This window comes from Lissotriton helveticus, chromosome 5_1, assembly GCF_964261635.1.
Source record: "Lissotriton helveticus chromosome 5_1, aLisHel1.1, whole genome shotgun sequence".
NCBI lineage: Eukaryota > Metazoa > Chordata > Amphibia > Caudata > Salamandridae > Lissotriton > Lissotriton helveticus.
This window is the reverse complement of record NC_136065.1, coordinates 87315839-87330169: the sequence shown is the minus strand read 5'-3', so window position 1 is coordinate 87330169 and position 14331 is coordinate 87315839. Positions and strand designations below refer to the sequence as shown.

The 14331-nt window shown below is 44.9% G+C and overlaps 1 protein-coding gene across 1 annotated transcript in view; it reads right to left on the bottom strand.

Annotated features, from left to right (window-relative positions):
* Window positions 1–14331, bottom strand: part of LOC144752979 (E3 ubiquitin-protein ligase TRIM39-like) — a 186195-nt gene that overhangs the window by 107979 nt on the left and 63885 nt on the right. The gene's annotated exons all lie outside the window — the stretch shown is intronic.

Below are 14331 nucleotides of genomic sequence, written 5' to 3'. Positions count from 1 at the left end.
GTGCAGTCTACTGTCCTGCTTTGGCGTGAGCCCCAGGCCCTTATACTAACCTTCTGTGTACATGTCCTGTGCATGTAGGTACGGTGGATGAGTACCACATGTGTGGTACAAGGCATATGTGTATGCTGAGATTCAGAGGATTGGGGCCAGTGGCATCCATTTTGTATCACTTTGGTACAAGATGGAGGGTGGATACAGCTTCCAAGACAATGGAAGTGTATTGACTGCATTCCTGTAGTTTGAGGGTGGAGATCCCTATACTAAAGTGAGTGAGGATGAGACAGCACTTATTACAGGAAATTAAGTGTAAGTCCCTGTTAGCAAAAGGGTGCTGCTTAGTTTTTCCTGCTCACTTCCATTTAGTAGATGGTAACAGTGATGGGTGGGAGAGCACTTTCTGTTGTTAGGACAGGAATGTTCTAGGCAAAACCTGTCCTTTCATCTGACCCTTATTACAGCTTCAGGAAGGCTGATGACAGTCAGGTGGAGAGATCGCACACTTCATTGAACCCCTGTCGCGGGTACTCCTGCTGAAGCGAGCATCACTGCTGCCTCCTGTGAGTGTCATCACCTTGCACAAAGGCTGCATCTGAGAGACTCCAGAAAATGACATTTGAAAGAGAGTCAAACCAAACCGGTTTCAAAGCCTTAGAGGGCAGATCAGCATCTCCCATTAGTACAGTAAAGTAGGACCCAAATCATCTCTCTTTGTTCTAATTCCATGTTCTTCTTGACCCAAGGCAGGAGTGCTTTGCATGGCACTGGGATTGCAGTGTGACCAGGGCTGGTGTCTGCATAACAGACAGTTTCCCAGAGGTGAGGGAAAATCACCTAAAGTCTGCACTGCTTGCTGAAAGAGTTGAGGGTCTGCCTAGCACCTAGAAACCTGCCTGGTTAATTGAAAGAAGGAGTCTTCTATGTGATGAAATAGTTCAGTCTGTCCAAGAGAGCATATTCTCAACATGAGAAACATGCAAAGAAAGCGGACTGCCAGTCGGAGAGCGGACAGGACCGATCTGTGTTGTGTGGGGTCTCCCAGTCTCCCTGAGCATTTCCCACAGTGAGCTGTGCCAAACCATTCAAGGAAGAATCAACATTATGTCGTTGGTGCCGGACGTCACAACTGGCCTTTGAAGACCCACCATCAATGATCATTGATCCGGCCTGGAAAGCCGCAACTGCCAATTACAACCATTCACTGAAGACCCGACTTTGCAGTTGCAACTTCTATCACTGAGCATCTGTGTGCAACTGGCCTGGAAGGCCACAACTATCAAACACAATTGGCGCCGTTGAGGCCTGATAAAATGATTATCGCGAGCGGTCCTTGACTTGAATGAGACTTCCCTGGAGCTCCTGCACAACTGAAGCCACTTCTACAGGAACGGGTACACCGAGCACGCCACCGCCGAGTAGGTATAGCAGGCAACAAAATCTGCAGTTTGAGCAATATAGTTTTGCTCGTGTGAACTCTTTGAAGAAAAGGTAATTGAACTGATCTACACAGCAGCCAGGGTGGTAACCAAGAGTCGGTGCTCGATTAGAGCCTATGTTATGTTATGTTATGTTATGCTAAATTTTATTTCTATAGCGCACGGCTACTCAAAAAGAGTGTCCCGGCGCTTTATTTAGGCAGCTCAGTATAAAAAACATAACACCATAAAACAGACACTAACAGGGGAGAAAAAGAGACATCCTAAATGTTAAAAAGCCAGGTCTTAAGGCTCTTCCTGAACAGGAGCAGATTAGATGAGCGCCGCAAGGCCAGAGGCAAGGTGTTCCACAGCTGAGGGGCCCTCAGGCTAAAGGAGCGCCCCCCGGTACGTGCCTTCCTCACTCGAGGAACCACAGCCAAAAACAGAGATTCTGACCGCAGAGATCTAGCCGGGCGGTAGAAGACAAGCCTGCGCTGTAAGTACTTTGCTCCGGCACCGAATAGCGCTTTATGCGCTAGGGTCAATGCTTTAAACATGATCCCCTTCCGGATGGGCAGCCAATGAAGCGACTGCACCAAACCGGAGGCTCTCACTCGCCTATGGAGGCCAAAAATGGCGCGAGCCGCAGAGTTCTGCACAACCTGCAGCCGCTGAACAAGATAGTCCGGAAGACCTAAATAAAGGACGTTCGCATAGTCCAGTCTGGAGCCAATTAAGGCTTGCACAGTGATCTTTCTATGCTCTTCTGTGAGCAAAGGCAGGAACTTCCGGAGCATCTTAAGAATGCCAAAGCAGGTGCCCGTCAAACCAAGAATATGTGATCTCAGCGTCAGATTATTATCAATCTTCACTCCCAAATTTTTTGCCACCTGCGATGCCTGGGCAGGGGGACACATATCCAGTGGCCACCAGGCCAGTCAGTCGGGGTCTAAGGAACAGCCAAAGAACAACACCTCCGATTTGTTGGAATTGGCTTTGAGGCTGTTCAGCTGAAACCAGTTAAAGACCATCCCTAAGCAGCCCCGAATATTCTCTCCATCAAAAGCCTGATCTTTCCCACACGTGAAGAGCAATTGAGTGTCATCCGCGTAGGACACGATCTGGGCCCCAAAGGACTCCACCAGTGCCGCCAGAGGGGTCATAAAGATGTTAAAAAGAGTCGGGCTCAACACAGATCCCTGCGGAACTCCGACTCCCAATAGCGGCATCTCAGCGGAGCTCGGGGAGGCCAAGACCGTTTGTCGGCGGCCCTCAAGAAAAGATGTAAACCAGTTGAACACCGTCCCCCTCAGACCCATGTCATGCATACGCTACTCAGGGGGATCGTACAATGCAACCCTTTAATTGTACCTTTATTGAACTGGGTAGTATTTTTTGTTGTTGTGAGATTAAAAGATTTTCTTCCTTACTAAAAATAGGTACTGAGCTAAACATAACATTATTGTGTCTGTTGGTTGATTGTTGAGTTCTGAGTGCTTGCCCCACCCTCTACCTCCGTCATAAAGCCTTTGACTGCTCGACCTCGCTATCCTGGGAGTCAAGTGCAGGAAGAGATGTCCTTGGCCCGTTGCGGAGCTATAGTAGTACAAACTTCAGGGCACTAGAGGCAAACGACCTCAACCAACATGAACATTAGCCCCTCTCTGACCAGTATCCCTCGTCCCCTGATCGTGGTCTGACAGTGCTCACACTCAGAGTCTGGTGCACAGAGCTGCGATCTGGTGCACAGTGTTTTACAGCATTGAAAAGGCCCCCAGCTGTCAGTACTATCAGAGGTTATAGCGACAAGTGAGGTAACAACCACCAAAGAATGAAGGGTGCACATGAGGAAAAATACTTCACTAAAAGTGTGAGAGAGTTTATCAGATACCATGAATTGTTTATGGTAATGACACCTTTATTACCTTTATCACTATAGGCACCATTGATGAACACTTAGGAGTGTTAGAGTAGTGAGACATGTGCACCACTGCTGAAGGGGAGTCCATGTTAGTGGCCTGCCCTTTCTTCTTTCCTGAGGCAGGGTTAACTGCACTAGTTATACTGGGGCATTTCAATCAGCTGTAGCCTATCCCTGTAAGAGGTCTAATAAAGGCATAAAAACTGACACGTCAAACTATGACCGATTAATGAGATTGTAGCAGGAAAACCTTGCAATGAGGATTGAGAAGAACAGAGAGTGTCCAAGGTCAGTTGCTAAAGCTCAGCAGTGCCCATGTAATTTCTAGAATTAGAAATGCATATGTCCTGAAGAAGGGAATGTACATGTCCTGAAACGTGTTAAGATTAGAGGACATTTGGTTTAGGTGAACTATCGTGGGTTAAAACTCATCTACACAATGTTGGAGCTTCCATGCTCGCTTTATCACTTAGATGAACTCTGTTGGATGTTCTGTGGTTTGATGATGTATATACAATACTGTAGCATGATTACATTGCTAAAACCTTTGTTTAGGAAGGGCCTTACACTAGGCTCGCTCAGTCAGAGATGAATAAATAATGCCAGATCCATGCATACACACACCCACAAAGGTACACACTTATACAGATGCACACATTAATTTGCAACACACACACAAATCTTGTAAAAACCCACAAATGGATAGTTTCAATCTATCCATACACAGACTCACAAAAGCAGACATCCATACTTATATATATATATACTCACACACATGCAAATAAAATCTTACGGATGTGAACTCCAGACATGCATATACAAACTCACAGATGCACACGTATTTGCACACTCACAAATGCCAACAGACCTTGCGATATGCAAACCCATAGATAGGCATTCACATATAGAGGTACAAACGCAGAGTCAATAAATCCAGACTGAAGCATACACAACCCTGAAACACTCATGCACATAGACAAGCACATGGATTTGCATATTCTGTGGCTCAAAATCTATATATGCATATGCAGACACACACAAGCACTTCTTTTTTTTGTGGAGTTTTATATAGCGCAAACTAGACCCAGAGCGCTTTACATGAGCACCAGTTACATTCATTTTTGGTAGGCACGGGGAGATTAAGTGATTTTCCCAGAATCATTGAATGTTGAGCGTCCCTGCCGAGACTCGAACCCGGTTCCCCAGCTCTGAGGTTGACCATTCTAGCTGTTAGGCCACATTTTCTCCAGTGACCAAACAGCACTAATCAAAGCCCAAAAAACAGATAGACATACAGATGCGCAGACATGTGTACACTCCACAGATAACTCCAGGACCATCCATACACAAACAAATACTTAGAAACGTACACCTAAGCCTGAACATGCACACACACACAAAAATATGCACACACACATAGGTAAATATTCACAGCCAAATAATACCACAACAGTGTACACATACTCTAACACACAACATGTCAGTATGTTGTAGTGAGAGCTGAGCCTCGTTTGTGCACATTGTTATGTTAGCATAGGCTTATTAGAAGTTAAAACGCCATTTTACCTTTTGCTGCTTTTGCACACAACACTGCATATAGCTGTTGTTGTAAGTTAGGCTGCGTGAATTATTTCACATCAGAAAGGCTGGTTTTCAGCATCCCTAGACTTACATCGCGACCCTAGTCTGCACAGTGAGTGCTAAAGCCTTCAAGGTTATCATAACAAGATAGCTGTTGTTCGGGCTGATCGGCCCACGTTTTAGACATGACATACATGCAGCTGCAGTCCAACGGAGAGTCTGGCGCCTTTAATATTGCACTGTAAGCATGATTTCAGCACTTGGAAGATTTTCCGTTTCCAGAGAGACAGAGAGCTTTTGCAGATCCTGAAGTGATTCACTCTTGCTGATCTTGGAGGTATGGGGTCCCCCACACAAGCCTAAGAGACCTTCTATATTTTATAAAACATAGTTCCTAGCTAGGGAGGGTTATATACTAGGCGCTATGAGACCTTTTTTCACCATCATTGTAACATGATTTCTTCTTTTGTGTTTTATTGAATTCTAACAATGCTAATCATATTATTTCTAATCATATGTCTGCTTATGTTAGCAAAGATACTGCATCTTAGAGCATGTCGTTAAAATAAATATTTTAACCTGTCCCGTGTCTCTTTTTTACTCCTATGGTGGACTGGTATGAGAGTATAACGAAGGAGTGTTCTTACTTCCCACCATTCCGGAGTATAACCTAAGTCGCATGTTCTGGGTTGTCTAATCATTTGTTCCTTTGCTATAGGACGAAGAGCTAATGTGACACTGATGCAAGCTGGTTAGGGTTTCTAGGTACTGAGGTGAGTTTTTTGGTCCACCACAATTCACTAGGGTCCTGGGTCTCTGTGCACAGTTCTGTGTAGGAGCAGAATCCCTGCAACATGGCGCACCCAACTTAGTGGTCTTATTTTGAGACTCTCGAGTAGTGCTTATATCAGTCCACGACCCTCTCACTAATGTTTCCGGTTGACAGTAGTGACGGATATACCTACCTATAGTTAAATAGGTCTTTTCAAGCTGGATAATTTAAAATGGTTTCTATTGAATTGCTACCCAGTTATGCTACGTTACTTTGTATTGCCTTTTATCTCAACTGTGTCATTATGGGTGATGTTGAAATACAGCTTAAAGTTTTGGGATGGGCACCGCCTTGTGTTGTATTGAGCTTAATCCGTGCTCAAGGGTATCACTCCCCTCCTGGAGTGTAACTGATCATTCAAAGTGTAGCAGACTTATTGCTCCATAAGCCTCTCACCCTCGGCACAGGTATTTGGGTTGAACAAAATTCAACAAAAAAGTTTACATTGAATGATCTCACTGTATGGTACGTATGTCGTTATTTCAAAGATCATTTATTCCATCTTGATATGTTATGAATCACATATTCCAAACTTTTACGATCATATGAGGCATATTCATCAAATTCCAATGCATTTCGGTGCTTCTTGCACCTTCATCAGGGACAATCTGGAATGTACAAATAAACATTCTTAGTAGCGAGTCCTCTGTTAATCCCAATGCATGTTACATCATAATCGTTTACGCGCAATCCCTATGCGTTAGTTAATGGCTGTTTTTGACTCTCGTTCTCCCATGCTTAAAGATTAATCTTTCGCTAAAGCAGGATTCATATTTTAAAACAGAAGGTGTTCCTGCCGTTAGCTGTAATCGCCATTGTTACGCTTGGGTTGTTAACAGCCCGATGTTCTATGATTGTCCGCCCACCGGCTTGCTAAGCATCTTTCCTAACTCGCTCTACCGTTCCTGTTATTACCTTGCGGGTGCTGCTCGCGCGGCGATGTTGAAATACCCCAGCATAGTCGGATGGCAGTTCGCAATCATTTGCAGACTTAGGCCGTCCCCTTAGAGGGCATGGCAGTTGTTTTTGTGGTGAGTACAGACGCGCCATACCCATTTGAGCTTTTCTACTCGTGGGTTACCTTTCCCGCGGTGAATGCCGATAGTAATATGTTTCATGTTTACAGTCACACTGTCGTGCCTATGGAGAACACTCCATATAGGACACAGGAGATTCTGATTTCTGTTTGGCAGCACCGCGTTTGGTTTAATGGCACCCTCCCCCACTCTTTAACGGAGGTTCGATTAGGTCCTTTGTCCATCCCAGGTGCTTCTTGGCCTGTTTTGGCTGGATTTACCCCGTACCCCCGTGTAGCAACGGTTCCCGTTGGTGAATTGAGGCTGCTTCACACCTCTGCTGTAGGGGTTATAAGGGCCTTTGTTCAGTATATATCCCGCAACATACAGGGCTGGGCCCCTGTTGTTGCGGCAAATCCAGTTAACCGGGAAGTCCCGTCATGGTTAATGCGGTTATGGGCAAGCATCCACAAGATAAGGATGATATGCCTTTTTGGCTTGCCGAGAAATCTGCCGAACCTGAGGCAGTATTTCCTACTACGACTCCTGTGGAGAAACACAGGATTCCTACTATTAGTTTGCAGAAAGACTTAGTGCCAGAAGTGACTGATTGTGCTACATGGGGTATGAATTTTGTGACAGTCTATGCGAAGTGCTTCGGCACTCCGTCAAGGGCTGTCCTACCCTCCGTCATGAAGCGTGTTCAAGAGGAGCATGGATCGGAGGCGGCTGTTGAATTGGGAATGAGACTCATTTGAATGTTTGACGTAGTTTCCGATCTCATCCTTTCCAATGTAAAGGGAGATGCGGTAAGCTTCCAGGTGTCTAATGCTTTGTGCGATGTCCCCGATGCCGAGAAACCCCATCAGTTACCGAAAATTATCACGGCGGCTTATAAGACCATTGGCCGTAATAGTTTGGGCATTAAGCCTTCTGCCAAGACAACGCAAAAGCAAACTCAGGCGGCGAAATCTGATGAAGATGATCGCCCCAATGTTCCAAAGCAGAACTGGAATAAGAATAAGAAACAGGGGAAACAGCAACAGAAACAGGGGTCCCGTCCCGCTTCACCAATACCTGCGTCTCCTGAGTGCACATATGAATTGGCGACCGCGCTACTATTAAGTAACCTGATCGTTTTCAGGTTCCTGATGAAGGTTCTCCTCGCTCTTTGCAGGAAACATCAGTCTCTCCCACCGGTGGAGGAGACAGCAGCAGAGGACAGGGTGCGAAACAGGAGCAACCCCGGAAGACAGACGGTAAAGGAAAGCAGGACAACTCTACACTTCAAAGGCCCCAGTTTTAGAAAAAGAAAGTTGCTGCTTTAACAGTGAGATATGCCATAGATAGTAAGAACACAGCTTCTGAACCTGACGCGGGCACTGACACAGTTAGACAGCACGGCGGAAATTACCATAGTGCGGGAGGTGCTGCGTCCACTTCTGAAGGTGACATCAACTAACACGTTTGTTGTTGTTGAGACAGTTGACACTAGAGTGGGTCCCCCTGAGAGACTTTTTGAAATTGTCCTTTTGATTGAAGGTGACATACAATGTACCATAAAAGGGGTATTTTGGGAGAATCTGACTAGTACCTTTGACATTTTGTTGGCGGAGGTCGACTGGCCCCCACCTTTTGTTTTAGCCGTAAGTGGAGGAGGTAATCCTCCATAGTTTCGCGCACAGTGTGCCGAAGGAGCAGGCACTGCATTTTGCAGAAGATTGGGCTAAGGTGCTTGCACCAGTATTGTACTGTACTCACTGTGGCTGGGATAAATCCCCCACCCCCCAACATGAGATACCATTGCGGTCTATGCCACAGCCTCAACCCCAATACCCATGCAGCGTGAAGCAAAAGCTCCTGTGGCAGAAATCCTTGAACAATTGGAATATCAAGGTGTGACTGAAATGTGTGGGTCTCCGATGAATAACCCTCTCTTTACTGTGACTAAGCCTGATGGCTCGTACCGTTTGGAATTGGATTACCAGCACTTCAACTCATTGTCGTACGTGCGCGGTACAAAACACTCACAGTTCTGCCCTTGTGGATAGTCTCGTGAGCAAAAGGTTCAAGACCACACTTGACGTATCCAATGGCTTTTACGCCAACTACCTGTCCAGTATTAGTAGTCAATGGACAGCTTTAACCAGTGGTGGCAAACAACGCCAATTCAGAAAATTGGCTATGGGCTATAAGAACAGTCCAGGCATCTTTGCTGCCTGCATTGTCTCTCTTTTGGAGGGACTCGACCCAGATGCATGTTCGTATGTGGATGACATTTATCTCACAGACGACGAATTATGGTAGCATCTGTGTCGCTTTGTCCGCATAATTTGCAGTTTTGCAGACTTTGGCTATAAATTCAACATCACACTTTGAAGAGTACACAGTGTTGTTCCTGGGATAAGAGCTCAACAATGAAGGTTGAGGTTTAGCACCTCACTTCTTGGAGAAATGCGCACAGCTGCGCGCTCCTACAACGCTGAAGAAACTACAGTCTTTACTGGGCGTAGATACATTCCCGAATATGCCCAGCGTGTCAAGCCTCTCTACGCTTTGATACAACCTACTTTTTCCAAATCATGCTGGCTGATTGCTCATTCAGCCATCTTGCAATCTTTGCAAGCTGATCTTCTTGAATCAAAATTCTTATTGACTCGTGATAACCACACCAACCTATGATAAGAATCGTACCTGGGGCGGTGGGTTTCACTTACCTGACTTTTAATGAGGGTGACACAGTACCTATGGATGTATGACGTTACAACGCATACTTTTACACCTACCTTAACAATGAAACTTTTACAACGCAAAAACTATTACAACGCATACCATTACAACGTAAGTATTGGTAAGTATATAATATTTTTTTTAATGTAAATTAATTAAAATTAATATAATATAATTTAATTTCATTTCATTTCATTAAATTAATTAAAATGTAATTTTACTTTCTTTTTACACTGTACCCCTGTACCCCAAAAACCCAAAACTGACCCTGCACCCTAAAAATACCCCGTTACCCAAAAACCCAAAACTGACCCTGAACCCTAAAAATACCCCTTTACCCAAAAACCCAAAACTGACCCTGAACCTTAAAAATACCCCTTTACCCAAAAACCCAAAACTGACCCTGAACCCTAAAAATACCCCTTTACCTAAAAACCCAAAACTGACCCTGAACTCAAAAAATACCCCTTTACCCAAAAACTCAAAACTGACCCTGAACCCTAAAAATACCCCTTTACCCAAAAACCCCAAACTGACCCTGAACCCTAAAAATACCCTTTTACCCAAAAACCCAAAACTGACCCTGAACCCTAAAAATACCCCTTTACCCAAAAACCCAAACCTATAACATTTTAAATATAATTATATACTTACCAATACTTACGTTGCAATGGTATGCGTTGTAAAGGTATATGCGTTGTAAAAACTTGCGTTGTAAATGTATGCGTTGTAATAGCTTTTGCGTTGTAAAAGTTTCGTTGTAATGGTAGTGCATTGTAAAAGTTGCCTTGTAAACGTTGTATACCAGTACCTATCGCTTACAAGTCACACTTGTACACCGGCTGAGCCGCGGTTTTCCACTATGGAAAAAGTTTTGATGGCAGTGCAAATGGCGATTCTGAAAGAACGTGCATTGTCGCAGGGAAAACGCATTTTGGTTGTTACTCCGTGTCCTGCCTTGGAGGCAGTGACGAAAGCCAGTGTACCAAATTCAAAGGCTTTGCACCCACAGTGGATACAATGGGCCACGTCCTTGACATCTCCGGATGTCACGTTCATTTTCGATTCCTCTTTGCAGACTCAGGAGTATTTGCAGCATGAATTTGTTCATCCGGCTCCTCTGGCCATGCACCCACTGGAGGATTTCCATTGTATCATTTACACTAACGGTTCGGCGCAACCGGCTACAGATTCAGAGCACGCATATTCTTCGGCCTGCGCTATAGTGGTTGGTACTATGGTGAATGGAGAGTTCAAGTCCGATGTTGTGCTTACACAGACATTAGGGGACTGTACCGCCCAATTGGCAGAGCTCCGTGCTCTAATGCTTGCATTGGAGTACGCTGATCCCAGTGTGACGACTCTTAACGTAAGTGACTCTTACTACTGTGTACAGTCTTACAATGACAATTTGTTCTTTTGGCCTCGAAATGACTATTGTGATTCCAAAGGTAGTACAATAAAACACAAGATGATCTGGGTTGGAGTGGCTGAGCTTAAAGAACGGCTGCCACTCGTGTTTGTGATTCATACTCTTGGTCACCAGCGTGTTGGAGTTCACGATGTGGGCAATAGTCTGAGGTACCGGGTTTTTCAGAACCGGTAATGAACCGGTAACCCAGCGGTGTCAGGGAACACACCCAAAGACCTCGAGTCCTTTCCTGATTCAGACCACAGAAACTCAGAGTCTTCTAGGTGAAGTCAAGAATCGATTTTATTGGCTGCAACCAATGTAACAGGCGTCCTAGAAGTACAACACACTGGAAGTATATTCTCAGGAGACTGCTCAAATTCACAAAGTCAGGCTTCTCTTTTTATACAAAATATTGTGCTTTAGGCAAACATTCTTCGAATTTTAGTATACCATTCATGTGTTCACATTACAAAGAAAAAGCAGAGTCATGATGACAAGACCATATTTCAGTTTGTCCATCCCATAACAAATTACCCGGCAAGGCCCAACATTCTCATCAGATATCAGTGGACCCCCAATAAAAACGGTCACCTCCCCATCATAAAGCAAGTAAAAGAAAAAAGAGCAGGGACAGGTGTGAGCAAGATTCGGCAGGGTGTGTGTGCGATGAAAATGGTTTATGGCCTGTTGAGCCTTGATGCTATCTTGCTCGGCCACTGGGAGAGGAACTGACCAAACAGGTTTGGCCTGGGGCAATGGTTCCAACCTGCCCAGGTCAGAGAAAAGTCAGTTAAGGTGTACGTGTCCTTGTGGAATCGAATTTAGCTGGATTATAAGCCGATGTAAAGGGCAACTCACAAAATGGCTTCTGTACACAAAATGGAAGTCAAGGGTTCAGAACGAAAATGACGATTTCGAGGTGAAATCGTCACTCGAATGAGACGAAAATGCTTATACATACTGTACTAGCCATTCTCGGTCTTTTGACATAAAAATCGTCATGCTATGATGAAGTTTAATTCTCGAGTCCAGAATTTTCAGAACTACAAACCCTCCTTTTGCCCTTACATAGGCAATTAATCTATCCTCATGCTAATCTGAGTCCAGATCTATATTCCTAAAGTCATTGAGATGCTGCTGTAACATCATTCTAGTACTTAGTTCGTCTCTTGATACAGGCTTCCTTACACATGATGTAGCACAGAGGCCACATATTGCAGGAGCACACTGCACGCACAGACAGAACAGGAAAAGAATGGCTAAGGCCATCCCAATGACCATCAGAATTTTCCATCCCCAGGCGAATATCAGTTCCCAGAACCATCCCATTAACGACCAATCTCCTTTATCCACATGAATAGATTCGGAAATCTTATGCAGTTTAGAGATGGCCTGGTACACTGTTGGAGCGTTATCTGGAATGAAAACACAGCAACTCGATTGGATCAATCTACATACCCCACCTCGGTCTGCAAGTATGACATCTAAAGCGACCCTGTTCTGAAGGGTCATAAGACGATCCGACTGGAGGTCAGCAGTCAAGTTACTAAGGGCACCAGCAGTTTCAACTACTGTGGACTTAACTACCCTTGTCAACTGCCTTATGTTCCTGCTGTTAACCATTGGTCCCCAGAACGGCAGAAAACCCTTTGCGAAGTCCCCAAATTCTTGACCTGCAGTGTCTTCTTTACTCAAGACACCTCTAACTATCCTTGTCTTGTGGTAATCTGCCGCTACTGTGTAGGTGGGAGGCAACAGGAACAAAACAAAACATGAGCCCGAAAAGTCAGGGGGCAACCATGTATAGGCTCTATCATGGCAGATGAAATATGTACCCTTAGCTGCTAAAAAGGCTGGGGAAGTCCGAGACCCAAAAACATACGTTTCTGTACAAACACTTTTCCCTAACTGAGCTCTGGGATTCTTGCCAATACCTTGCAGACACAGGTGGCCCTGATGGAGTACAATCCAAATTGGGGACGAACTGTTAGCTTGCTGTTTCTCACTCAGAGTAGCTCCATATCCGGTCACGTTCCATCCTATATATGCAAATATCTCATCGTCTGGGGTATTCTCATAGGAAATAACTTCCTTAATCATGTCGACTATACCCTTGACTAGAGCACTATTCTTAGGATTGTCTGTTATAGAACGTAGGGGGTGGACTTCACGAGCATATATGAACATTGTTCTGTATGCCCACACAGAACCATTGTGACTGAATGGCAGGACCAGATAAGGGATACCTCTATCCGTGGTGTGGGGCATAAGACCACACACCCAACAGTTAGTCGTGTTCATTACAAGTTGGTGTTGGTGCAAGAGCTGAATAAAGGAGTTATTAATGAACTCTAATCTCCTAGCTGATTCGTGTTCAGGAAGGGGTTGAAAAGAGTGTGGGAAAACAGTAGAAGGAGGAGGTATGGGCGATGTAGTGGGTGCAAATGTCACTTGAAAAGAGAATAAGACATAACTTATTAAAAATATCATCACACTGAATAACATAAAAATGCACAATATCAAGAAGCTGTTCTTTGTCATTACATTACATATTCTGGCTTTAAAGTTCTTTTCCTTGGCAGGTCTCTCCATCTCGCGAAACTCCATCCTCTCTAAGGTGCTGCCCGCGATGGGAGGTTGATTCTGCTAAAGAATGCTTCTGTCAGTCTAGGGCAACTCCCTTGGACCAACCAGAACTGCCGACCTAACGTCGTCAGCTGCACCCTAAAGACTTTGGGCAATCGCGGCCCTAGCAGCGGAACCCGGATGGTGGTTCGAAAAACAAAAATAAGCAAGTTTCTCAGATGGGAGAGCTGCACTTTCAAAAATAGTACTTGGGGGAAGAAAAAAATAACTTTTATTAGTTCGTATTTCTCGGTCTCAAATTGTATCTTTGTTTTCTAGGTACTGTCTGATCCTGAAACCGGAGTTCAGGCTCGGTAGTGTTCAATCGCTTTGATGGTGATACTGCTGGTTGCAAAATAGTGTCACTCTCCTGTTCAGTCAGAGTTCCTTTTACATGTGCATCACTGAAAGGCAGGAAACGTGGCACAGTTTCAGTTTCTGAGTCGCCGACACCCTCCTGGACCCACTGGTCATACGGTAGAGGAAAAGGGATCCTTTTACAATGGACCCTGTGGATCCAGTGCTTCTTTCCCTCCACTCGAACTGCCGATCTTGTGGAGAGAAGGACGAGGTGCGGTCCGGTCCACCTGGGCTGGTTGTTCTTCGTTCTCTGGAAGTTCCTGACCAGCACCCAGGATTAATTGCGTGTCCTGGAGTTTCAGAGACCGGAGGCAGGGTGTCGTGAACCTGTTGATGCAAAACACGCAATTTAGCCGTCAATTTGTACAGGTAATCAAGCAAAACAGGGTGTTCTATCTCGCTGAACTTCGTGGGTCTAGGCACTCCCCATATGTTGA